Raw genomic sequence first — 26500 nt, 5'->3', positions numbered from 1 at the left:
GTGTGTGTGTGTGTGTGGGGGAGGGGGGAAGCGTTGTCAAACTTTGCCATGTAATGTTTTCCGCACAGATCCATTTCTCATTTTAACCGTCACAATCTCTCTCTCTCTCTCTCTCTCTCTCTCTCTCTCTCTCTCTCTCTCTCTCTCTCTCTCTCTCTCTCTCTCTCTCTCTCTCTCTATGCGCTCTCTTCCATATCTGGCTATTTCTTTTCACGCCTCCTGTGCCTCATTCCATTAACACTCACCCGCCTGCACACACACACACACACACACACACACACACACACACACACACACACACAGTCCTAAGTACACATCAGTATTCCTGTCTCTTTGGTGACTTTTGCTATTAACACCACCACCACCACCACCATCATTACCACCACCACCGCCACCACCACCACCACCACTATCATCACCACCACGATCACTTGTTGACGTATTAGAATGAATTAGTGTAAGGGTGAGTGTGAGAGAGTCTTCGGTAATTTTAAGCTACTCCGTGAGCTGCGGTTAGGCAAGATTAGGAGGTCAGTATGTGTTTCTAGTTTCTCTTTATTATTGCTCGAGTTTCATTTCATTTATTCCACACATATTTATTTTATCTGCATCGAAATTTCTGCTGTCTTCGTCGTTGTCATCACCATCATCATCATCATCATCATCATCATCATCATCACCGCCGGGACGACCTATTATCACTGTTGTCTTCACCCATCACCATCATCGCCACCATCGAAGTCTTCGTCACCATCATCACCACCGTCACCACAGCCTATTGCCACCATCACTACCACGGAAATCTATACCACTATCATCACCATTACTATCTTTTACCACCGTCACCAACACCTATCACTGCTGTCACCACCATTGACATCTTGGCTGCCATTGCAACCAGCGCACTGCATCACCATCACCACTACCACCACCACTACCACCACCACCACCACCACCACTGCCACTACGACCTGTTAGAGAGAGGTCAAGGGGGCAGATGCTTAGATATTGAACCTGAGAGCGCACACACACACACACACACACACACACACACACACACACACACACACACACACACACACACACACACACACACACTTATATTAGTTTTAGTATCTCTTTTTATATTAGGATAGTATTATCACGTCAGTCCTGCTTGTATATTTTCATCTTTCACGCCGCATATGCCAAATAAAGCGACTATTTATCATTGTTATTATTATCAGTACACACAGTGGAGAGAGATATACGTAGACTTTCACTCAGCTCGATGTGGGTATGTTGGCATGTAAACTTGTTGCTTTTCTTTAAATAGTCCCGCTTGAATCGCGCGCTGTAATGTAACGTGTGCTAGGTTCTATGTACAAAGGAAAGAAGAGACGAAGAACTTAAATGTGAACGGAACAAGAGATAAAGTAGCGAAATATTGACAAGTGTTTGGAGAAATAGGTATAATAATCTTACACCCAAAAATAAAGTAAATAAATCAATTATTGAATAGCTAAACCAATAAATGAATGAATGAATAAATACATTAAATAAAAATACCGTAGTGGAACAGTGATTGAATAAATTAAATACACGTTCAAGGACATCCACATAAGTTGAGATGAGGTAGCGTGTAGGAAACAGCTTGAGCCTGTGGGTATGTTGCTGTGTACTCGTGTATCCAAATAGATCTTGGTGGTAATGGCAAATAATCGAGAGCTGCCTCTACATACCCGGCCCGGATCTTGAGGATAGGAGCAGATCTTCGGTACGTATCTCTGCGTTAGTTCAGCTCGCCAAACTTGGGCCGCTGGATACTGTGATTACCTCTGGTTCAGATACGGGAAGGAGCTGCAGGCGTTGTGGTACAGACTTGATATTGGCTGGATGGGTGAAATGATAACGGAAGTCTCATTTGCGAATCTTGATGTGTATCTCTGAGTTTGATAGTGGATAAGTGCGTGCATGCGTATACTAGTAGCGAGGTGGCTGGGTGGATGTTATTACTTGTGGACTGGTTTAAGTTGATGGCAGTCTGAATGATACGGAAATCTCATCTGCGAATTCTTGTCAACGTAGCGACTTTTTGAGCGTAATGATGGGTAAATATACACAGTGCAAGTGGAAAGATCCTGGCCTGCATGAACGGTTGCCTTACTTGTGGCCTGGTGTAAGTTGATAGCAGTTTGAATGATACGAAAATCTCATCTGTGAATTCCTGACAGCATGGTGTCTTTCTGAGTGTAATGGTTGGTAAATACATACAAATGGAGAGCTGCATGAACGGCTGGTATTACCCGTGGACTGATGCTAATGACAGTACGAATGATAAGGGAAATCTCATCTGTAAATTCCTGACAGTGCGGTGCCTTTCTGAGCTTCATAGCGAATAAACATATCACAGGAGGAAAGACACGACCCTGGCTAGCATGGGCAGTATGAGAGCTGAAGGAAGGACGTCCAGAGAGGCAATAGCGTGGAAGTTTCGTCTGAAAGTCATGAAGAGCCTTGTATATTCCTAAGTTAAAGTCGTGGTTTGGCACCAGAGAAAAATGACCAGAATGCTGTTACCTTCGTTGGCATGGGGAGTGTGAAAGCTGAAGGAAGGACGTCCAGAGAGGCAATGGTATGGAAGTCTCGTCTGAAAGTCATGAAGAGTCTTGTATATTCCAAACTTAAAGTCGCAGTTTGGCACCGGAGAGAAATTACCTGGATGCTGTCACCTTTACGCCACCTGTGGATAGATACGAGTGAAGGAGTGAGCCTGGGAGGTGTGGGTGCCTCATCTGCAGCTTTGTGTATTCCCCAGGTGCTGCACGCTGACATAAATCCTTACACAGTTTTGGTACCTCAGTGGTTATGGTTCCCGCAGGATAAATGCATTTGCACCCTACTCATGACCTGCCTTGATGAGGGTGCGGCAGGCTCGTGAGGTGGCGGTGGTGGTGGTGGTGGTGATGGTGGGTTGGGGGGAAGGCAGGACAAGGCAGGTCGTGGTGTTAAGGTGGTTGTCGGTGGACTTGTGATATTGAGTTATTAGAGTGTAACCAACCATTGAGGAGCGGTGGTTAGCTATACAGTCTTGCTATAAATCCTCATCAGCTGTGCTTTTGCGGTGGCCACGGTCATTCTTCGGTTCTTCTTCAGGGTGACTCTTCTATTTTTCTCCTCTTCTATTTTTCGCTGCTTCTATTTTTTTGCTGTCCTGACCTGTTGAGTGATTGGTGAGTGTCGCTTATCTTAGAGGTGGTATCATCACTGCTGCTGCTGATTGAGTTTGGTCTGAGGGAATGCACGTAACGGTGGTGGTGATAGCACTGGTGGTGGTGGTGGTAGTGGTGGTGGTGGTGATGTCATGAGTACTGTTATGTAAGTGTTTCTGCGTTTCAAGTTGTGTTAGGTGATGATGGTTTGTGATGGTAATGGTGAGAGAACATCATTATCGTCGTCGTTGTTATTGTCATCATGATCGTCATCGTCGTTACCATCATCATCATCAGCATCAGCATATACAAGCGTTATTTTTGTTTCCCTTTTTTTTCCGTTTTTCTTTTTCTTCTTTTCTATTCCTCTTCCTCCTCCTCCAGCCCTGTAGCTAGTTAGAAGTAGTTACCAAACAGACTTGAAAGGACCAAAAGGTCTGTTGCTGGTTGGTTTTCCTTTGTATTCCTTTGTATTCCTCCTCCTCCTACTCCTCCTGCCTCTCTTACTATTTTTCTTCAACCACCACCACTACCACCACCACCTCCATAACTAATACCACAACCATTACACCCACAAACATCATTTCGTTCCCCATCACCACCGTCACCACCACCGCCACCACCATTGCCACCCCTATCAGCGCCTCCCATCATCATGTGCTGCATCATTACGTCCCATCATGGCGAGGGCAGAATAATGCAGCCAGGCCTCCCACCACCACCACCACCACCACCACCACTACTACCGTTACCACTCCGCATCGCCCTCGTGTTCCCGGTAGAGTTCAGGTAATTAGTAGGCGCAGCACGTCTCCCAGGTACAAATGACGATCAGGAGGGCCAGCCGAGGCCACCTGCTGACGGAGGCTCGAGGGACCACGCCTGTCACCTCGCATTATGGTTTTCCTGGTGCGATTTTTACTTGAGTTTCATCTCGTAATTTGGGTTTTTCTGTTTGTTTTGACGAGGTTTTGTTCTGAATTGTCTTCTATAGTTTGTGGATGCTCTTTGCTTTGTTTTGTTTGTCTTGGGTTTCATCTCTGGGGTTTTCCCTTATTGTATTTTTTCTTTCTTTTTTTATCTTTTTGCAGATCTGATCTTTTATTTTCTGTGGATATTTTTTTCTTTCAATTTTTTTCTTTACAGTTTTGTCATTCTGTCATTCTGTCTAGAGTTTGTCTCCTTAATGGTGATATATATAGTGATTAAAGGCTTGAAAGGAGGCGAGTTTTGCATGAATGGACAGATGGAAGAGAGACACTGCACCCTGCCCATTTCTGCCCATTTCCAGTTACCCATTGGATTCTAAATTAATTCAGACCGTTGCCCAATAAACAACGAACTTGCTTACCTTATGATCAAATAGTTAGAAATAGAAGGGTGGAATAGAAAATGGAGTAGAATAAAAAGTGGATGGGAGTTGTGAAGGATTTAAAGATAGGCGTAACAAGAGAGGGGGTGGAAAGAGCAAGGGTTAATGAGAGATGATGGGAGTGTTATGTAATATGAAATAGAGTACAGAAGAGCATGGAGTTAGTATTGCCGGGTGTAGAGGTGGGCGGAGCGCTTAACTTCCCCGAGGTTGTGGAAAGAGTGAGGGGTGATGAGAAGTGATGGGGAGGGGAGTGTGTTTGTCAGTCGGGGCGCTTGGGTTCCTTGGGCAATGTTGACCCATCACAATTGCCTCTGCTTGATGACTCCATCCTCCTGTTCCCTTCCTCCTCCTCTTCTCCCCATCTTCCTCTTCTTCCCTTCTCTCTCCATTATTCCATTTCATTTTCTTGCTCTATGTTACTCTCTTCCCATCATTTTTCCTTTATTTTGATTTTATTTATTTGCTCTCTCTCTCTCTCTCTCTCTCTCTCTCTCTCTCTCTCTCTCTCTCTCTCTCTCTCTCTCTCTCTCTCTCTCTCTCTCTCTCTCTCTCTCTCTCTCTCTCTCTCTCTCTCTTCCGTCATCCCCATTCTTTCCTTCCCTATAGCAATGTACAATGCAAACACACACACACACACACACACACACACGCACGATCCCCACAACCAACTGGAATGTCGCTCCAGGCGTTATACAATTAAGGTCCAGAGAGAGAGAGAGAGAGAGAGAGAGAGAGAGAGAGAGAGAGAGAGAGAGAGAGAGAGAGAGAGAGAGAGAGGAAATGACAGATAATGGTAAACATGAGAAGCCACATATTTAAAAACAAAAACTTAAACACGACACAGATAAGAGAGAGAGAGAGAGAGAGAGAGAGAGAGAGAGAGAGAGAGAGAGAGAGAGAGAGAGAGAGAGAGAGAGAGAGAGAGAGAGAGAGAGAGAGAGAGATGCATAGACAGACAAAAAGATATAACTTACCCACACCAACTTCACTAATCTTAATCACGTACAGTTACCAAACCACAGAGAGAAAGAAAGCACTCACTCCAGTCATACCCAGGCAGGCGGTGGTTTCTCTAACTCTTCTCCCTCCCACTAATGCTGCTTGACTCCACAATTAGTATCAACAACACTCGCACAAACAACCACCCGTGCATTTGTGTGTGTGTGACTCAATAACTCTCTTCCTTTCACGTGTTGATTCTGATGCACCGCACAAGACCGCAAAGGTGGATGCTGGAAGAGAAAGAGAGAAAGAGAGAGAGAGGGAGATGGAATGGGAGAGAGGAGAGAAAAAAAGTATATAGTATGGCCTGGATTTCTCTTCTCTTCTCCTTTGTCGTAGTATAAGTAGTATTGGTAGTAGTGGTGGTGGTGGTGGTGGTGTTAGTAGTGGAGGTGGTGGTGGTGGTTTCGTGTTATTCGTTATAATGTTGGTGGATTCTTTACAGGTCAAGGGTATGAAAAAATAGTTTGGTCTTGTGGTTGTGGTTTAGATCTCTCTCTTCTCTTTCTCTTTCTCTCTCTTTTTTACTCGCAGCATCAATGTGTTTTTGTTTTCTCATATTCTTTATTAAGTTTGTCTGTAGGCTTTGTTTTGTATTTGGGGACGTGTTTGTGTTTTTTGTCTGTCTGTCTGTCTGGTTGTCTATCTATATCTATCTACCTATCTATCTATCTATCTATTTTCTATTATGTATGAGTTAATTAATATTTGTAAAAGTATGTACCTTGAAACTGAATTTTTTTTTTGCTTAGAGAGAGAGAGAGAGAGAGAGAGAGAGAGAGAGAGAGAGAGAGAGAGAGAGAGAGAGAGAGAGAGACAGAAACAGGTGCAAAGAAACAGACAGGAAGATGGACAGGCAGAGTGAAAGAGAGTGAGAGACAAAAGAGGTATAATGCATGCTGTCCAAGAGGGCCCGTGAAGGGAATGCCAAACGTCCCATCACACACACACACACACACACACACACACACACACACACATACACAGCCCCAGGCCTAGCGGTCACTGACGGCCTCTGCACACCCGCCATTACTAACTATCCGAGCCTTGGGGTGATGCGCTGATGGAGTCATTATGAACGTGCTAACCTTTCCGTCCTTCCCTCTGTCCATCCTTTTATATTCATCTCTTCATTCAGCTCACTAGTAATTTATCTCTCCAATTTATCATCTCCATCTCTTTATTGATCCTTCTTTCTATACCAGTGCCCATCCTTGCATTCAGCTTTCATCTAATTCCTCTACCCATTGTACATTCTTTTCATTATTTATTCATTTAATCCTTTACAAGTTTCTCTGTCTGTCTATCTGTTCTTATATTTATCTCTACATTCAATTCTGAGCTGCATATTATCCCTGTCTTTCCTTCCCATCTCTTCATTACCTCTTGGTCGATTCATTTACCAGTTTCTCAGTCGTCTTTCTATTCCTATCCACTTCTACATTCAGCCTTCGATTAATCTCTTTTCCCAGTCTACCATTTCCTCATTATCTCTTCATCAGTTGTTCAACTAGTCTCTGTTTAATCCTCACATCTCTCCATCTATCCACTTGAATGTTCTTTCCATCCTTTCATTCCTGTTTTCTCTCTTCCATCCCCTTCCATTCACCCGTTCTTCAATCCCTCCATCCATCTTTCCATCCTTCTCATATCCTTCCTCCATTCCTCAAGGCAACCTCCGTGGGCTTTTCATCCGTTCAATCCTACATCCGTTCCTCCATCAGTCTTCCTCCACCCCTCCAACTAACCCTCTAATGGACCTCTCTGCCTATTCCTCCATTTCTTCATCTAACCTTCCACCGCAAACAGTTATTCCCACAGTCATCCATCAAAACCAAGCCATCTCATTCCTCTCCTGTGTCCCGTTGTCAGGTAAACTCCTTTAATTTCAGGGGCCATGTGTTTTATTGAGCGGCGTGTGGCTGCTCGACCCACGCCCTCTGACTTCCAATCGGTCTCCGCCCTTCCCCTCGCTCCCCCTTGGCCTGCCACGCCCCACACACTCCAGGGCGCCTCTTGTGCATTCGAGGTAAGCCGCAGTAAGCACTTAGCTCTGACCTCCGTTTTCTGTTGTACCTTTCGTTCAAGTGGTCCTGATTAGCACGGATTTTTGGTTCTAATTAAGTCCGTGTTTTGTTTTCTTTCCTCTGTCTTTCCTCGATCTAAATTAAAAGTGATGTTATTATTAATTATTTTTTTTCATGTTTATTAAAGTCTATTCGAGATAATGCCAGAATGCCAAGAGGTATTTTTCTGTTTTAATTGGAAGTAATTTCTTTTGTTTTCGTTTTTTTTTTTTTTTTATGAGCCTATGAAGGTTAGTGAGCAATGCCTTGTGTGTGTGTGTGTCGTGTGTGTGTGTGTGTGTTACTGAAATGCCTTCCTTCCCCCTTTCCGCTCTCCATCCCTCCCTTCCTCCCATCCTCCTTTCCATCCCCAATCCCATCCAAGGCTTTCCCCCTCCCTTCCCTCCACTCCTTCCTCACCCAGACCACACCACACCACCTTCCCCACCTTCTCCGCTCACCTGAATGACGGGGGCCGATACACCTGCTCATTAGCGTCTGTCTGAAGGGGAAAGTCTAATTATTTTAAAGTGTAATGATTTTAACAGTTATTTACCGTCTTATTATCCCTTCATGATGTCAAGATACGAGGGACTATACCAGGCCACCAGTACAGCCTCGAGCACAACACATGCTGCTCTGTACTCCTCCTCTTTCTTGTGTCCTGCATATCAATCCATTTGACTGACAACCCCACCCGCCCTTTTTACTTTTGCTTGATTCGTTAACGTTAGAGAAGCAAGTCTCGTCCACATACTCTACTACACACAGTACACATGGGATGGGTTCAGACTATAGTACTGTTTGTTCTGACTTCTTTAGGGGTGATGGTAAAAAAAGGTATGGTAGATAGAGAACTAGGGTAGATGGGGAGATGAGATAAGATGTTTTGCTTGGATGGCGCGTAATGGACGTGCAGCTGTTAGAGATGATTGGAGAAGGTAGAAGCAGCCCTTGTCCTGCCGTTTAATCATAGAGGCAGATGATGGTAATGATGATGAAAAGGAAGATAAGGTGAGGCTGGGATAACACACATTTGCCAGGTATGAAAACTAATGACGAAGCTGTAAATAATGTGGAAATTTGATGAACAGGGATAGATAATATAATAGAAACTGTAAGATAATATAAATCATCCTTAGAAATTGACGATGCTCTCTTAGTCTTTATTTAATTGGTTCCTCTGCTTTCATTGGTCTGTAGCTACTAATGCATCAACTATCCGAATCTGTTAGGCTCTCGAGATTTATCCTGATTATGTCTACCCATCCATCTACATCATCTCTCCTAATCAGACTCTCTACATCTGCCTATCTACTTACCATCTATAACTATCTATCTATTGTCCTCATTCATCTATCTTTACCAGTCGTACAAACAACTATCCCAAATCGTGTCTAAATCCATCCACCAACTATCTACATCTGCCTATCCATTGTCTGTATCTACCTATCTATTGCCTTCACTCATCTATCTTCGACCAGTTTTCACCTTTAACTATCCCAAATCCGTCTGAATATATCTACCAACTGTCTACATCTATCTATCTATTGTCCACATCTAATCAGCTTGCTACATCTGAAATTCACCTTAGGATCACCCCAAGTGTGTGGTCGTACCCTCATCCCGTCCCTGCCTTAACCACCACCCTTAGTCCAGCTCTGCCTCACGTACGGTGCCTGGGACGTCTGTGCTAATGGGGCGTCCGGCGTCACTCGTCCCTCGTCAGCACACACCGCCCGCCGAGCACAGCTACCTGGGACGCCCTCTGCCTTACCCTCCTCCTCCTCTCGGGCACCTTTTCACCTCAAGCAGGGTTCTCTGTCCTTCTCACTCCCTCCACTCCCTTCTGGTCTCTGCTTACCTCCGCTTTTTCATTGTTGTTATCTGGTGTTTTCTCCTTTTCAGTGTTAATTTTTTTCTTAGTTTCTGTTTTTACTTTTCACTTTCTGATTTTCTCGTCGACTTTCTTTTATTGTTACTCTTGTTCTCTTATACATTTTCCATTATTAATCTGTCTTTCTCCTTTCCTGTGTTTCTCTCGAGCCTTCTTCTCCTTTCCTTTACTTTAGATAACTCTCTAATTTTAGTTTCCTTTAAATTTATTTTATCCTCACGTTCACTTTTTTATAATCCTTTTCTGTGTTTCTTTCAATTTATCTTTTTCCTTTTTATTTGTTCAGGTATTTTCTTCAAATTCTTGCAACTTAAACATTTTATCTCTTTACTCTTATTAGTGGCTTATCAACCCTCCACCTCCTCCTCCTCCTCCTCCTCCTCCTCCTCCTAAAGAAATATTACTGTTTAGCTATCCTTTGTAATCCACCACCTTCTCCATCTCCTCGTCTCACCTTCTCTCATCCTCTCATCACAGCTTCTTCTCCTCCTCCTCTTCTTCCACCATCTCCTCCTCTCACTTTCACATTCTGTCACCTTCCGCGCCCTCCACTCATCACAGCCCCTCATACGTATCTTCACCACCACCATCACCGCCACCACCACTATCCCTCATAAAAAATAAAAAAGGAACAGCAGAAAACGAGGCAAAAAATAAAAAAGAAACGTCCGCCGCCACTAAAGGCAACGTGTGTTATTCCCCATTGCCAAACGTCTTTATTATTTCATGACACGAAATGAAGCCGCCCATCCAGCGGGGGATAATCTCATGTGCCGGGGAGGAAAAGGTTAAGCTCATTGCCCAAAGATGGATGGTAAAGAGAGGCTTGCTGGGATCTTGCTGGAGGGCTTGAAGGGGATATGTGTGTGGGGATGTGGAGGATGAGGAGGACTAGGAGGAGAAGGAGGGATGGAGGGATGGAGGGGCGGCGAGTGAGAGATAGTGGTTGGATGGTTGGATGGTTAACTGTAATCTGTGTTGGATGATATGATGGATTCGTTTGTCGATCTGAGTGTTTTTTGTTGTTTTTTGATTAGTTTTGTGTTTGTGGTGTGTCTGAGAGAGAGAGAGAGAGAGAGAGAGAGAGAGAGAGAGAGAGAGAGAGAGAGAGAGAGAGAGAGATAATGATGATGCACAATATATACTTACGTACACAAAAGTTTGCTTTTCGCTCAACACTCGTAGTTTCTGTTTATCAAGCACTTTATTTGAAGCAGAAGAGTGGGATAGATAAACCGCGTTAATTATTAGACGCCTAAAGCATTGCATTAACTCTTTTAACATTACAACGTCAGCTGCATTATATTCTGGATGCCATTAGAGGATTTAAAAAAAAGTTTATAATGATATTTTTTCATACTCAAGGATTACAAACTCATCCACTACAGTTTAACATGTATTTGATTTATTCTGGCAAACACTAGAATATTTTAGGAAGTATTGTTTACAGTCCTGAATGGGTTAAATATAAATCATGGTAATATTCCCATAAGGTATAGCTGATAAAGTTAGATTCCGAAAGAGATAGGAAGGAATTGCTCCTCAAACAGAGTGGTAGACGAATTGCATAAACTCGGCAATCAAGTTGTTAGTGCTCAGTCATTAGGTAGATTTAAAGAAGATTAGATAAATTTATGGATGAGGATGATAGGTGGAAATAGGCAGGTATGTTTTATATAGAGACTGCCACGTGTGAGCCTGACGGATTCTTGCAACATCCTTTATTTTCTTATGTTTTTGTTTTCTTATGTAACAGAAAACCTACAAAACAATGAATGCAAACACACATTTTCTATATTATTGCTAAAGAAGCGAACTTTACATTACTCTTACGGGAAAGAAAAGTTGGTAGGATAAATCATGTACTCGTATATTAGAACATTGTTGCTGCGCTCGTTTTCTACACCAGTGCTAAAGATACGAACTTCATGTTACTCTTACGGGAAGGAGAAAGTGGCAGGACACCTATACTAGAACTCTCTGTTGCTGTGCTCATATTAGTCTCCCCTGAAAGTGTGTGTTGGATAAAGGCTTCTCATCCTCCTCTGTTCCCATGATATACATTCCCTGGCTCCTCTTGACACGAAGCCACTACAATTTGATAACACGTAGGTAATTTTAAACCGCTCAGTGATATGCCGTAAAAAGAGAGTGCTGTGGGCGGTCACTCCACCTCCGCCAAGACAACACGGCGAGAGCAGGCGTGGGTCCCTTGTTCCTTTACCCTGTTGTTGCTGCTGCCTCCATCACTGCCGCGCCTAGGTGGTGTGGGTGATGGGGGAAGTCTATTGTTGTTTTTTATCATCGTTATTGTTATTGTTACTATTATTATTAGTAGTAGTAATGGTAGTAGTAGTAATAGTAGCAGCAGTTTCTGTAATCTACTGCTACTATTACTACTGCTACTACTACTACTACTACTACTACTACTACTACTACTACTACTACCACCATCACTACCACGACCACCACCACCACCACCACCACCACCACCACCACCACCACCACCACCACCACATGAATTTCAGTGAGTGACTGCAATATAAAAAAGGAAGGAAGCTCACCAACAAATAACCCTGTACACATTTACACCATTGTGGAATTTGTTGCAAGACTATTAAATTAAACGACACACGGGTGGAAGAGAGAGAGAGAGAGAGAGAGAGAGAGAGAGAGAGAGAGAGAGAGAGAGAGAGAGAGAGAGAGAGAGAGAGAGAGAGAGAAACCTGGAGCCACACTCACATATTCCCGGTACATCTATTAGGGAAACGTTTGCAGATTACTTTGGGTGGGTAGGTAAAAATGATTGTGTCGCTGTTACTCAGTGTGTGTGTCAGTGATAGGGGCTCACATTGGAGGGTAACCCAGCACTCGCTCGCCTCGCCTTGTCTCCCTCCCCTCTGCTCCCTGGCAAACCGTTAGCCGTGCATCAAGCAGAAATATTAGGCATCTTAGTCAATGGCAAAAACTTACAAAGCTTATTGTGGTAAAATGTTCTCTTAAAAATAGGATCTTGACTTTGTATTTGTTTAGTGCTTGCGTCTGTTTGTCTCTCTCTCTCTCTCTCTCTCTCCCTCTCTCTCTCTCTCTCTCTCTCTCTCTCTCTCTCTCTCTCTCTCTCTCTCGTCTGAATAATGTGTATATATATATATATATATATATATATATATATATATATATATATATATATATATATATATATATATATATATATATATATATATATATATATATATATATATATATATATATATATATATATATATATATATATATATATATATATATATATATATATATATATATATATATATATATGTGTGTGTGTGTGTGTGTGTGTGTGTGTGTGTGTGTGTGTGTGAACACAAAAAATCACAAAGGGATATTGAATATCGGCAGATTTGTAAGCCCTTACGGAACTGCTTATGATTAAGTTCATTATCCAATTTGAAGTAAAATTCGATCAAAATGAATTCACTGTAAGAAAAAAAAAAAAAAGTAATGGTATCACTGGTTTGACTTTGGTACGTTAATCTTTCTCCTGGAAAAGAATTTTCTTCTATGACTTATCACAAAACTGCATCACGTACGTGTATATAATTAGTATGTTGAGCACAAAATCGCACATGTCGTTAAAGTAGTAATTACTCTTTTTTCCGGACTCGCTGGCAGCCTTGTGATGCAGCAGCAGCCGGCCTAGCCTCCATGATGAGTTTCTTAATTACACCTCACCTTTGTCACCTGTCAGGTACACGTTGCTCTGCCATGAACCGTCTGGGGGCGGCACGGGGGCGGCACGCGGGGCTTCAAAACATTACAAGGCCAAGGCACTAGTGTGTCGAAATCCATTCGCCTCACAAAAACTTGGTCAAAGAAAATCTGTAAAAGTTGAGGGAGTGTAATAGAGTTGAAGAAATGTTAGAAGGCTGAAGTTGGAAGCAGTGAAATGCTGAGTAAGACTGACCAGTTTAAAAAAGATAAATAACAACTTGAAACATGCAAGATCACTGTCTTGTAAAATCTGTAAATGTTTAGGGAGTGTAATAAACTTGAAAAAATGTTACAAGGTTAAATTTCATAGGAAGCGGTGAAATACTGAATGATACTGCTACGTAAAAAAAAAAAAAAAAATGACAGCTTAAACTTGAGTAATGCCAAAACATTGTCATGGAATAATGGTTGAAGGACGAAAAGAGACCAACAGAAAATTCTAAGCAGCAGTTTGTGTATAAAACAAGAAAGAAGGAAGGGAGGGATTCATTCAGCAGTTTGACAGTTTATTGAGAGAAAGGTACATAAATAGGGATACAAGAAAAAAAAATATAGGGTGGTACAAAGAAAGGACATAACAGAAACAAAGAAAGAGTGTAAAGTGTCGTAAATACCTAACCATCATGGCGCATGGAGACAAACCCTTCCTTTCCCAATAGGTTTTAAGTTGCAGTATTTCTAGAATTCTATTTATGTATATACTCTTCATTCCTCTTCAAACCTCTCCCATTTCATTCTCTGCAACATTAATTCCTACATTTATTTAAGCTAAATTCTTAGGATCAGTAATCAGGATAGAACAAGAAATAAAGGGTTCAAGCTTGTAAAGTTAGATATTAAGAAGTTGGGGAGGAATTAATTCTCAAATAGGATGATAGATAAATTGAATAGACTCATTTATCAGGTTATTGGTGGTGAATCATTAGAGAGCTTTAAAAGGGGGATTAGAGAAAATACGAAGGTAGATATATTTCATACAGGCACTGCAACGTATATGCCTCATGACTTATTGCAACTTCTCTTGTTTAATGTTCTAATGCTCTTATATTCATTATACACTGCAAATGTTCATCTAGGATACTTTGAACAGCCTCATTCTTCAAACAATTTACTGTTTTATTTTACATTCATATATTCTTAGGTGTACCATCTTGTGAGGCGTCATTTGGTTCTGTCCTTCCCTCATTAGTCTTGCTGGTATTCATTTACGTAATGTTCAGAAGTGGCAGTATAAATGAGACTTTTTCTTCTTCTTTTACTTGAACGTCACTACGGTAAAGAAAACATAAATGGTAATATGATAACTGTTTGTATATCTTCTTGCGTAGCGGGATATGGCTAGATTTCCTTCCCTTATTGGTTTTGCAGTCATTCATGTAGTCGTCGGTGATACGAATATAGATGGAAGTCTCTCTCTCTCTCTCTCTCTCTCTCTCTCTCTCTCTCTCTCTCTCTCTCTCTCTCTCTCTCTCTCTCTCTCTCTCTCTCTCTCTCAAGCGTCCATGTGAGAAAAGAAAAGATAACACATTTTTCCTCAGCTGAGTGAATTTATAATCACTTTGTCCTGTTTTAATTATGAAGAAAATTAAAACAAATTAATAAAGAAGGAAATAAAGACACAATTAAAGTTATGATCCACAGGTGTAATAGAATAGCTGTGTGTGTGTGTGTGTATGTGTGTGTGTGTGTGTGTTGTCAGCTTCCAGCCACTCTGTCCTGTCTAGTGGCCAGTGGTGTTTGTTGATGTCAAAGGCGGATGTAAACAGAGATGTCAGGAGGTAAGGAGGAAGGAGGGAGAGAGGAGGGTAGCAGGGGAGAAGTAAGGAAGAAATGGAGTTGAAGACGAGAGGTTAGGGAGGGAAAAATGAACGTAAAGACATGTAAGAAGGGAGGTAGGTGGGGGAAGGGAGGTAAGGGGGAGGAAGAACTGAAGAGATGGAGAAGAAAAAAAGATAGAGATTTGTAGAGTGAATTTGCTCTTAAACTGAAGTGACTGTGAAAAGTGGGCAGTTATTCAAATTAGTGTGTGTGTGTGTGTGTGAGTGTGTGTGTGTGTGTGTGTGTGTGTGTGTGTTGTATTGTATCATAACAGAAGTAGTCATGATCTTTGTAATATTACGTTAGTATTGATATTACTGATGTAGTCATAAGTGGCAGTTGTAGTAGCAGTATTGATAATCTGTAATAAAATAATATGAACAACAACAACAACAACAACAACAACAACAACAACAACAACAACAACAACATTCCTTACTAAATACGTACTTACTTAGTTTCGTGCCGCAATTTATCACAGCAATGATTAGTAGTAATGGGCGGGAGGAGGCGAGCCGCTGTAGTAGTCATGGTCATCGTGGTGGTGGTGGTGGTGGTGGTGGGAAGGACAAGGCTTGAGGGAGGCTGTGGCTGGGGAAGTGGATGTTGTAGAGAGAGAGAGAGAGAGAGAGAGAGAGAGAGAGAGAGAGAGAGAGAGAGAGAGAGAGAGAGAGAGAGAGAGGTTGGGGAGACTGTTGGTATTGTGAGTCACCTGAGAGTTGTATGAAGGCCGCAGGGCAGGACGGGGCGTATTGCTGCTGCTGCTGCTGCTGCTGCCTCCCGCTGGTTTCGTCCGTCTCCCTCGGAGCGGCGGAGACCAGGGGGTGTAAGGGGAGGGAGGCGATGGGGGGGAGTGGGAGGCTCAGGAGAAGAAAGGGGAGGGAGGGAAGGCAGAATCAGGAGGAGGAGGACGAGGAAGGCAAGCACTCATTAGAAGGTGGTGATTGAGACTCCTCCTCCTCCTCTCGACTTTCTAACTACCACCATCTACTACTAATACTGCCACTACTACTGCTACTACTACTACCACTATTATTATTACTACTACTACTACTACTACTACTACTACTACTACTACTACTACTACTTTAAGCTCAAAATCTACGTTCATTTCTTCATTCGCATCAAAAAGAGAGAGAGAGAGAGAGAGGGAGGAGGGGAGGGTATGTAACAGAGTGAAGCCGTCGATAGTGTCACAGGTCTCTGCTTGACGCCTCTCGCTCAGAAATATTGGCTCACGTATCTTTTAATTCTATCGCTAATGAACCGCGGGAGGGGGGATGGTGGTGGTAGTGGTGGTGGTGGTGGTGGTGGTGGTGATGCGACTTTCAGGGACGTCTCTAACACCACCACTTGTCTTCACCACCACTCAGTAAGTCATCTCAGTGCACATGGGTACTTTTGTGTTGTGCATTGTGTTCCTAAATAGTCAGTCAGTCAGGCAGTTAGTCGGTTGATCAGTCAGTCAGTTAGTCAGGTAAGCAGTCAAAAGTCAGTGAAGTTTAGAGGACAGATGGTCATAGATTAAATCAATTAAACAGTCATTCAGTTAGTCAGTCACAAGATCAGAAGTCACATTGCATTTACGTGCTTTTGCTGTGTATTCGGTCAGTCCGTCAGTCATTCATACAGTCGGTCAGTCATTCTATCAAACAGTCAGAAATCACATACCATTCTTGCGTCTGCGATGTTTCTTCTCTCCTTCATTCATTCATTCATTCATTCATTCAGTAAGTCAGTCAGTCAGTCATTCAGTCAGGCAGAAACGAGATGACTAACTTATGACCGTGAACTGTAATCAATTAACAAGTCAGTGAATGAGGCACTGAGGCAGCCCGTTAGTGATTAAGTTCCATTTATCTATTTATTTGTTTTTATGTGTGTATACGTTGCTGTTAATATAATCCAATATTCAATCAGTTACAGTGAGCCAGCCAGTCAGCAAGTATATGTCAGTCATTTACTTTTTGACTCATTACAAATCTGCGGAGCCTCGTATATATTTACATTCTTATCTTCGTTTCCTTGTACTGTCACTAGAAGAAGCTCAGGTCCCATCTACTCTCCCACGGGATCTACCAGTGGGCAGATGCAAGCTACAAGGGGAGGGTGATGGGAGGAGGGAGTGTACTAACAGGGATGAGGGAGAGAGAGCCCAGAGAATGTATGTTGTTACTGCTGGAGTGATTGTTTGCCTTAGTGATAGCGAGAGACGTTCAAGAGAAGAAAGATTGTTTTAATTGTTACTGAAGCTGTTGGTAAATATTGGGCAGAATCTGTGGGTTTGTGTTTGTGTGAAAGGGTGGGTGGGTAGGTGGGTGGGTGTGTGTGTGTGTGTGTGCATTCAGGCATATATAGAGAGACGATGGAATTAGAAAAGAAAAGAATAAATAATGAAATATAGATTAGCCGCATATCATATAACAGGCTGGCAGGGCACTGGTGTGGTGAGCTGTTTGTCTGTTTAAAATAAGTAAATAAATAAGAATAGATAAATAAGATATATAATGAAATATAAAGTAAGTAATTAAATAGATAAGTACGTAAATACATAAATAAACACATGCATTTATGAAAAGAAAGAAAATATGAAAAGAAAAAATTAAATACGTTCACTATGACTATGATTAAACATTTGCATTAATTTATCCAACTGTACATTCTTCCATCTATATATCCATCCATCCATACAAACATATATACAAGCACATATAAACAACTACATACATACATATATACATACAGACATACATGATAAACAAGGTCAAGAACAAAAAAGAAAAACGAGAACAAGAATAAGAAGATAGCGCCGATGACAAAAACCAGAAGAACAGGAAGGCGATAAGAATCACATTACTGGAAAGGAAAAAGAAGAAGACTGGAAAAAAGAAAGAAAAACAGCAGCAATCATAATGAAAACAAGTGCAAGTAGGGGGGGAAAAAATTAATAAGAATATGGACCACAGATTCTCCTGCTTCTATTCCCCTCACCGATAATCAATACAATTTTATATTACTCTTATTTTTAATTCAGAAGTTTAAGCTGGGGACGGTTTTATTATACTATCTTATCTTTGTATATTAACATCCTTATGAAGAGGCGTCATATGACCTTATAGCTGTAACGCTCCTTCTTTCCCTTTCATCCGAGAGTTGCTCTTGTCGATAATCTATATAATTTTAAGATAATACTAAAATAATATTAGCGTTTTCATATGAGGGTTAGGTTTGGTAAGGATAGGTTAGGCTTAGACTCATTCAGTTCATTAATTTTATTGCCGATTGCTTCATTATGTAGGTCACGAAAAAAAAAAAAAATGTCTGGAAATTGGTAAGCTAAGGTTATTTCCATCATCTCTCAATCTTATATTACTCTACTCCTTTAATTCTAAGTTTTAAGCTTAGAACAGTTTTAATATATTATCTCGACTATCTTTACTTATGAACGACATTAAAAAGCGGCGCAATTTGAAACGATAATTGTGACGCTAAAACCTCAATCAGCCAGTCAATCCGTCAGTCTTGTCCCAGTCCTCGTCAACCTTTCCCTACCTCGCCTTGTCTTGTCACCCCGTCCCCACTAATGCTCCGTCTGTCCGTCCCTCCCCGCCTGACGTCTGTTCCTCCATTTGATAAAGAAAAAAATAATCACACTAATGCTATAATGGCTTCTGAACAGCTAAGCCAAGACGTTCCTTTACCCACTCCCCTCGTCGGTCCCTCTCTTGGCATCAGGAAGCTGGGAGGGGAAGATAAGATTTCACTCCCTTTCAATAATCAGATCAATTTTCAGTTAGTATTGACAAGGATATCTTATTGCTGGTTCTTCTCCCTCTCCCTCTCCCTCCCGTGTCCTCTTCAGTCTTCTTTCCACTTGCCTTATTCTCCACTTTCAACATTTTCTTTGACTTCCCTTCCTTCATTCGTCGTTGTCGTTTCTCTCTCTCTCTCTCTCTCTCTCTCTCTCTCTCTCTCTCTCTCTCTCTCTCTCTCTCTCTCTCTCTCTCTCTCTCTCTCATTTTGTGACCTTGCTCATAGTAAACATAATAAATCTTAAATTTCTAGAAAGTTTTTATTATATATTTATAGTTTTGAAGATCATAATATAAAAGAAAATCAATGAAAGGAAAAAAAAATAATAAATTGTCTAGTTTTTTGTTATATGACAAACGTTTATTACTTGAAAATATTTGGTACTGATATTTACAAAACTCTTGGATATGCTGTGGTGTTTTAAAACCTTATAATGATATTTCAAGTTTATATTAATAATAATAATAATAATAATAATAATAATGATATTATTATTATTATTATTATTATTATTATTATTATTATTATTATTATTATTATTATTATTATTATTATTATTATCATTATTATTTCTACTACTACTACCACTACTACTACTACTACTACTACTACTACTACTACTACTACTACTACTACTACTATTATCATCATCATTTCCATTTTTTTTTTAAGTATTATCTTTATCATCATTACACCTTCAACATGTGTGACTGCGAGCTTGTGCCTTTGCCAAACCATCGCCAAATACAGCAGGCAGGACATCGAGGCAACAAGCAAGCGAGGAAGCAAGGAGGGAAGTCACCATGCAAGGAAATGGACACTACTGAAAACAAGCAAAGAGGGAAACTGGAAAGTGAGAGAGAGAGAAAAAAAAAAAAATGCAGTAAAAAAGGAAGCAGGTGATAATAGTAATAATAATGTTGAAAAATAATGTTAAAGATTATAATATTGTAAGAGAAAATGAAGGAATAAGAAAGAAGACGACGAAAATCATTACAATATGAACTAATGAACTCGATGATGATGAAGAACAAGAACAAGAATAAGAACAAGAACAAGGACGAAAACAGGCACACGATGATAACGAGGAGGATAAAAACTAGAAGAACAAGACGAGCAGGAACGAGACAAGAATCAAATTACCAGGGAAGAAGAAGAACAAAAAGAACAAACACAAGGAGCAAGAGGAGAAGATGATTGGGGACACAAAAAAGGAAGAGGAAAAAACAACAATTATGATAATGAAAACAAACATAACTAGAAAGAGAAGAATAAGAATAGGAAGAATACAGAATAGTCAACACACACACACACACACACACACACACGTCCATGCTTAACTATTCTCTCTATTCTTCTTTCTCTTCCTTCTTTTATTTCTTTATTCTCCTTGCTGTTGTTGTTGTTGTTGTTGTTGTTCATGCTGTTATTGTTCAGTTTCTACTACTACTACTACTACTACTACTACTACTACTACTACTACTACTACTACTGCTACTACTACCAGCATTATTACCACTACCACCACCACCACCACTACCACAATTACTACCATTCCCTCCCTTCACCCCAGCCTGACTCGATCCATCACACTATATCAGGCTAGCATCTCCAGGCCTCCTATACCGTCCTGTGTGGAGCGGCGGGACTTTTAAACGCTTGACTGACCTTCCTCTATAGCCGCTTGATTGATCGTTGCCAATAAGTTCCACCTCTTCTGCGCCTTCGCCTTAAATGTCTTATCCTTGAACAATTACTATGTTTTTCTTTTTTTTTTTCGTGTGTGTGGGGGTGGGGGGGGAGACGGGAGTGAGAGAGGTAAGGTGAGGGAGGGTGGAACAAGTGTTCGTATTTCTCTCTCTCTCTCTCTCTCTCTCTCTCTCTCTCTCTCTCTCTCTCTCTCTCTCTCTCTCTCTCTCTCTCTCTCTCTCTCTCTTGCCGTGTTGCCTCGCGAAAGATGATTAATGAGCGAAGACTGAAAGGAGGTATGTCAGAAGGGGGAATAACAGTGTGTGTGTGTGTGTGTGTGTGTGTGTGTGTGTGTGTGTGTGTGTGTGTGTGTGTGTGGATGTGCAAAGGTTGAAGTTGTGCTTAATTTTGATAAGGTTAATAGGAATGAGAGAGAGAGAGAGAGAGAGAGAGAGAGAAAGAGAGAGGAGAGAGAGAGAGAGAGAGAGAGAGAGAGAGAGAGAGAGAGAGAGAGAGAGAGAGAGAGAGAGAGAGAGATACAAACAACTCCTTTTAGGCTTAATTAAGTAAATAAGTGACACTATGACAAAAAGTCATCATTAACCTCACCATCATCATCACCACCACAACCGCAGTAAGAACAACAACTACTGCTACTACTACTGCTATTATTATTATTACTATTATTATTATTATTATTATTATTATTATTATCATTATTATTATTGTTGTTGTTGTTGTTGTTGTTGTTGTTGTTGTTGTTGTTGTTGTTGTTGTTGTTGTTCTTACTTTTATTTATTTTTCATTATCATTATCATTGTTAACACCACCACCACCACCACCACCACCACTACTACTACTACTACTACTACTACTACTACTACTACTACTACTACCATTACCCTTAGCGACAGTACCACCTCACTCTCCCCTCACACAAGGTTTATCGGCAGCAGCATACCTCGATTCATTATAAAGTAACAAAGCAAACACCCGGGAATGTTACGAGCACTTGTCGGAACTCTGCATCTCGCGGCCCACAAATTTTTCCCCCTCGAGGTGACTGACTGACACTGAATTAAAATAGTTGAACTGTTCTACCACCACCACGCCAGCCACGGAATGCTTGACTCATGTTGTTACTGCTAAGTTATTTTAATTGGACACCGACGCAACGCAGGAATATTTCGAGAGAAACTTAAGATGTTGACCTTATATTTGATTTTCTTTTTAGGCATCATCATTTATGTCTTGTTTATTGCGTATCAGGTCATGTTATTCAGTGCTTACTTTCTTTTATAGCTTTGTTTGTGCCCCAAGTTTTGCATAGGCAGGTGCAGGTTTTGTTCAGGCAGTTGTACTCGTGGTAACCGGTGCCCGTGTCTCGAGGGTTAAGTAAAGTTAGGAAAACAAAGGCACATGTGGTTAGAGATGTTTGAAAAAATAAAAATAAATTATGGATAGACACTGTAAGGAGGAAAAAAAAAAAAACATGTATTTTCTCGATGGTATGAATAAATAAATTTAAGAAAGTACAAAGGTACAGGTGGTTAGAGATTGTTAAAAAAATGACAGTGATGATTGAAAATTGTAAGGAAAAGGATAAGATTGGTTAGATATTGCAAGAGAAAAAATGTATATAGTTTCGATAGTATGAGTGGTTTTAGGGAAAAAAATATATTCAATAAAGCCACAGGTGATTAGGAATGGTTAACAAAGAAAAGACAATGAAGATGAGGATGGTTGGACACTGTTAGGAAATAAGGATATGTAGTGATGGAGATATATGTTTTATGATGCGTTGTAATCAGTCAATCAGTCACTTGGTCAGTCATTCAGTCGGTCTACTCTATCTGTCCTTGTATTCAGTTAGCAAATCAATTAAGCAGTCAGTCATTCAGCTAGTCAGTCGGCCACTCAGAGACCAGATCAAATGCGGTTTTCATATAAAAGCGTAATAAAACGAGAGAATCTGCAAGAAGCCATCAGACTTACACGTGGTAGTCTCTGTATAAAACATACCTGTCATCCTCATCCACAAATTTACCTAATCTTTTCAAGACTCCCTGATGAGTCAGCACTGGCAACCTGATTACTGACTTTGTTCCATTCATTTACCACTCTCTGAAAACTCTGAGAACTCTATATGTATTCAATCAGTCAGTGATCAGATAGCTTTCATGTGACTGAGTGATGTAATCAGTGGCTGGACATATAGGTCTGAGGGAGGAAGGAAACAATGCAATAGAGCAACACCACCAGAACAATCATTTATGTCTTACGTCTCACTGGGTACGGACGCAATCCTTTATACCTTCTTGATGTATGCGAGTGCCCAGTAATTGCAAATATCCTCCTTTCACTAAGTTCCAATTCGTGAGGCAGGTCTGTGATGCGTTCCTGAGTTGACGTGTACCTTAATTTTGCACTCCACCTTTCTCTATCATTAAAGGATTACCAACCTAGTCCAGCGTGCCTTTGTCAACGAGCTAACACGCATATTACTATTATTACAGACATTATACCGTTGAACATATGAAGATTAGAGTACGGAGAACGTGTAAATTTTCAATATGACTTCATCTGATCTTTGCTTGTTAGATTCTTATCCAGTCCAGCGTGCTTTTGTAACCATTATTAAAAGTTTCTTAATTGCCTTTCCACCTGTGAAGATTAAATTCTTTAGAGAGAACGCATAAATTTTCAATATGACAGCATCTGACCTTTGTCCAGGATACCCTTGTAATAATTGCTCGTCCACTTGTGAAGGTTAAGCCCTGTAGGGAGGACGTGAAAGATTTCAATATGACGTAATTATGATTTTCACCTGTTTGATAAGCATCTGGTCCAGAATGCCTTTGTAATGAATATAAGAAACTCATGATATTTATTTTCCATCTGTGAAAATGAATTTTTTTTTTAGGGGGAACGAATAAATTTCAAACATAACACTAAACACTATCTTTACCCATTAGAGACTTGTTCAGAATATCTATTGTAATTAATGGAAGGGTCTCATGACTTTCGCAACAAATGCTGTTAGTGCTTCTCCTCCTGTGAAGATTAAGTTTTCTTGCAGGAAGGATATAATACAAGCTTACAAGCACGAAACTTTCCTGATCGTTACAAAATAGAGACTTAACTGTTCTATAAATTCTTAATGACTAGAGCTAAGGAGTAGTTATGGTAATTGCTGTCCCACCATTGAAAACTCAAGCCCCGAGGCAGGATGGGTAGAGTCCAAGCATGAAACCGTCCTGATTTATCGAAATTAGACACATCTGGTCTAAAATATCTTAGTAATCAATGCAAAGTACTAATTATAAGAATTATGAAAATAAGAATATCCTTTCCTCGGATAAAATTAAACGTTTCAAGCAGAGTGAACACCTTTCCATCACGAAACTCTCTTGATCTTTGCTTATTAGAACGTCTATCTGATTCAGAATGCCTCTGCAGTATTTGACAACGGTAATGACAAGCACTAAAAATATCTACAGAAATCAAACCATTCAAAACAGGCCTTATACATTTCACCCCCCACAAAAAAAAAAAAAAAATAAAAATTGTCCCTCTGCCTTCGAATGCCTTCATAACCAAGGCAAGAAAAAAAAATATATATATAACCATTAAAAAACAGCCCACTCACCGCACCAAGATAACTAAGCCATTCATGCAGGACTTACTTTTACGTCTCAATCGCACAGGTCCTTTCATCTTAACATTTGGGACACGTCATCGCCTTTTTAAGCATCGCGGCATAATGGCTCTTCCTGTACACGCGTGAGGGGACATCGTATTCTTTCATTAACCTTAGCCCCCGTCAGTCCAAGTTGGCCGCCGTGCTTCTCTTAGCATACAGACTGTAGGAGAGGATCTGCTGATTAGTAAGTAACATGTGGGTGATGGGCGGCGCTTTTAGTGGTGAGAGAGAGAGAGAGAGAGAGAGAGAGAGAGAGAGAGAGAGAGAGAGAGAGAGAGAGAGAGAGAGAGAGAGAGAGAGATGTTTCGAGGGTGGTGTTGGGAGGACTGGGTGTGTTGGGGGAATGGGTAATGTGCGGAGGGAGTGTTAAAAGAGTGGGGATTTCAGTAACATTACTAGAGAGAGAGAGAGAGAGAGAGAGAGAGAGAGAGAGAGAGAGAGAGAGAGAGAGAGAGAGAGAGTTGTAATATGTACATACCATGAGATTAAGTGCTATGAAGATTGAAATAAATGGTAAGGCTCAAATAGTACGTAGAGCATGGCGGGAGGTAAAGGAGAAAGAAAAAGAGAAAGACTGAAATACAGAGAGAGAGAGAGAGAGAGAGAGAGAGAGAGAGAGAGAGAGAGAGAGAGAGAGAGAGAGAGAGAGAGAGAGAGAGAGAGAGAGAGAATAAAGAAGTGGACAGAAAAGAAATGAGGAGAAATAAAGGCAAAGGAGGGAAGATTTTTCACGCAGAAGGAAAAGAGAAAAGAAGAAAAGAGATAACATGAATGAAATAGGGAGATAGAAACACCGACAGAGACACAGAAGGAAAAAGAGAAGGGATGAAAGAACACGAGGAGGAAGAGCAGGATATGAATAAGCAGTGCAGAAACAGAAAAGCAGAAAAGATGGAGGCATAGAAGGAAAAGGAAACAGCAAGAAGAGGAGAGGGAGAGTAGGAGAAATCACTTCATGCGAAAGATAGAAAAATGAATGCACACGGGAAGGAAGATAAAAATATGAATAAGCAACAGAAACAGAAGAAATTAAAGTATACTGTAGGAGGAGGAGGGAAGGATTAGGTGTGTGGGGAGGGAGTGCAGCAGTGTACGAGTGTGAGAGTAAGCAGCCAGTGTAAGGGCAGCGGAACACAGCCAGTAGAGCAGACAGCATCATCATCAACGGGGCATCAAGAGAATCAGACGCCGTTTGCCTCGTCTGGAGCTCGCTGTTGACCACACAAACACTTCCCACGCCGACCCTGCATGCCTCACTACCATTGTTCTCACACCTCCTGCCTCCTTGCCTCGCCTCGCCTCCTCACCCCTGCAAGCCTGACCGGTGGTGGTGGTGGTGGTGGTTGGAGTAGTAAAGGGGTGGTAATGGTGATAATTATGGTTAGCAGTGGTAGTGGTGATGATAAAGATGAGAGTGAATGGTGTTGAAAGTCGTGGTGGTGTTGAGTTTATGGAGTGTAGTTCGAACTGTACTTCTAGATAATTAGGGTACGTAATCTCTCTCTCTCTCTCTCTCTCTCTCTCTCTCTCTCTCTCTCTCTCTCTCTCTCTCTCTCTCTTTTCTCCTTCACTTCATCTCCCCAGTCTTCCTCCACTCCCTCTTTTTCCCTTAATCTCCTTCATTCTCTCACTATTTTTCCATCTCCAATGCTCTCCCTTCCCTTCACCCCCTTCTATTCCTACACCACTAGCCGTCTCTAACCACTTTCCACTCCTCTATCCACCTCTTTTCACTACTCCACATGAAAAATCTCCCCTTTTTACGCACTTCTATCCTTTCCTCTATTTTCTTACACTACTCCCTGTGTTTCTCCCCCTTTCCACTCCTATATCCACCTCTTTTCACTACTCGATATGAAAAATATTCATTCCTTACGCACTTACGAGTAAATCCTTTTCTTTGCTGCTCTCACCCTCACTGCCCGTCCTGGTCTTCCCTGGTGCTCGCGCTCTCCTCCCTCAGTGCCTCTCCTCGTCCCCACTTGGTCTCCCTTCCTTCCATCCTTCCTTTAAGTCCTGCAAGTGAAAAATCTGGGCCCGTAAGTAGCTATTATTACCGCGGTGTCCCCCTCAGAGGCTCGCCACGTGGAAGAATGCCATGGGGAACTCAGGGATTTCACGGTAATTATGGAGAAAGATTACCACGTCTGATTGGGGAGGTTTCTTTCTAGTTCT

General features: G+C 41.3%; 1 long non-coding RNA gene across 1 annotated transcript in view; it reads left to right on the top strand.

Annotated features, from left to right (window-relative positions):
• Positions 1–13943, top strand: part of LOC135100599 (uncharacterized) — a 36472-nt gene extending 22529 nt beyond the window's left edge. The window contains exons 2-3 of the long non-coding RNA XR_010268809.1: positions 7461–7597; positions 13280–13943. This is a non-coding gene — a long non-coding RNA (uncharacterized LOC135100599). The remainder of the gene's footprint in view (positions 1–7460; positions 7598–13279) is intronic.
• The last annotated feature ends 12557 nt before the right edge of the window (positions 13944–26500 follow it).

Source organism: Scylla paramamosain, chromosome 5 (genome assembly GCF_035594125.1).
Source record: "Scylla paramamosain isolate STU-SP2022 chromosome 5, ASM3559412v1, whole genome shotgun sequence".
NCBI lineage: Eukaryota > Metazoa > Arthropoda > Malacostraca > Decapoda > Portunidae > Scylla > Scylla paramamosain.
This window is presented reverse-complemented; position numbering and strand designations above follow the sequence as displayed.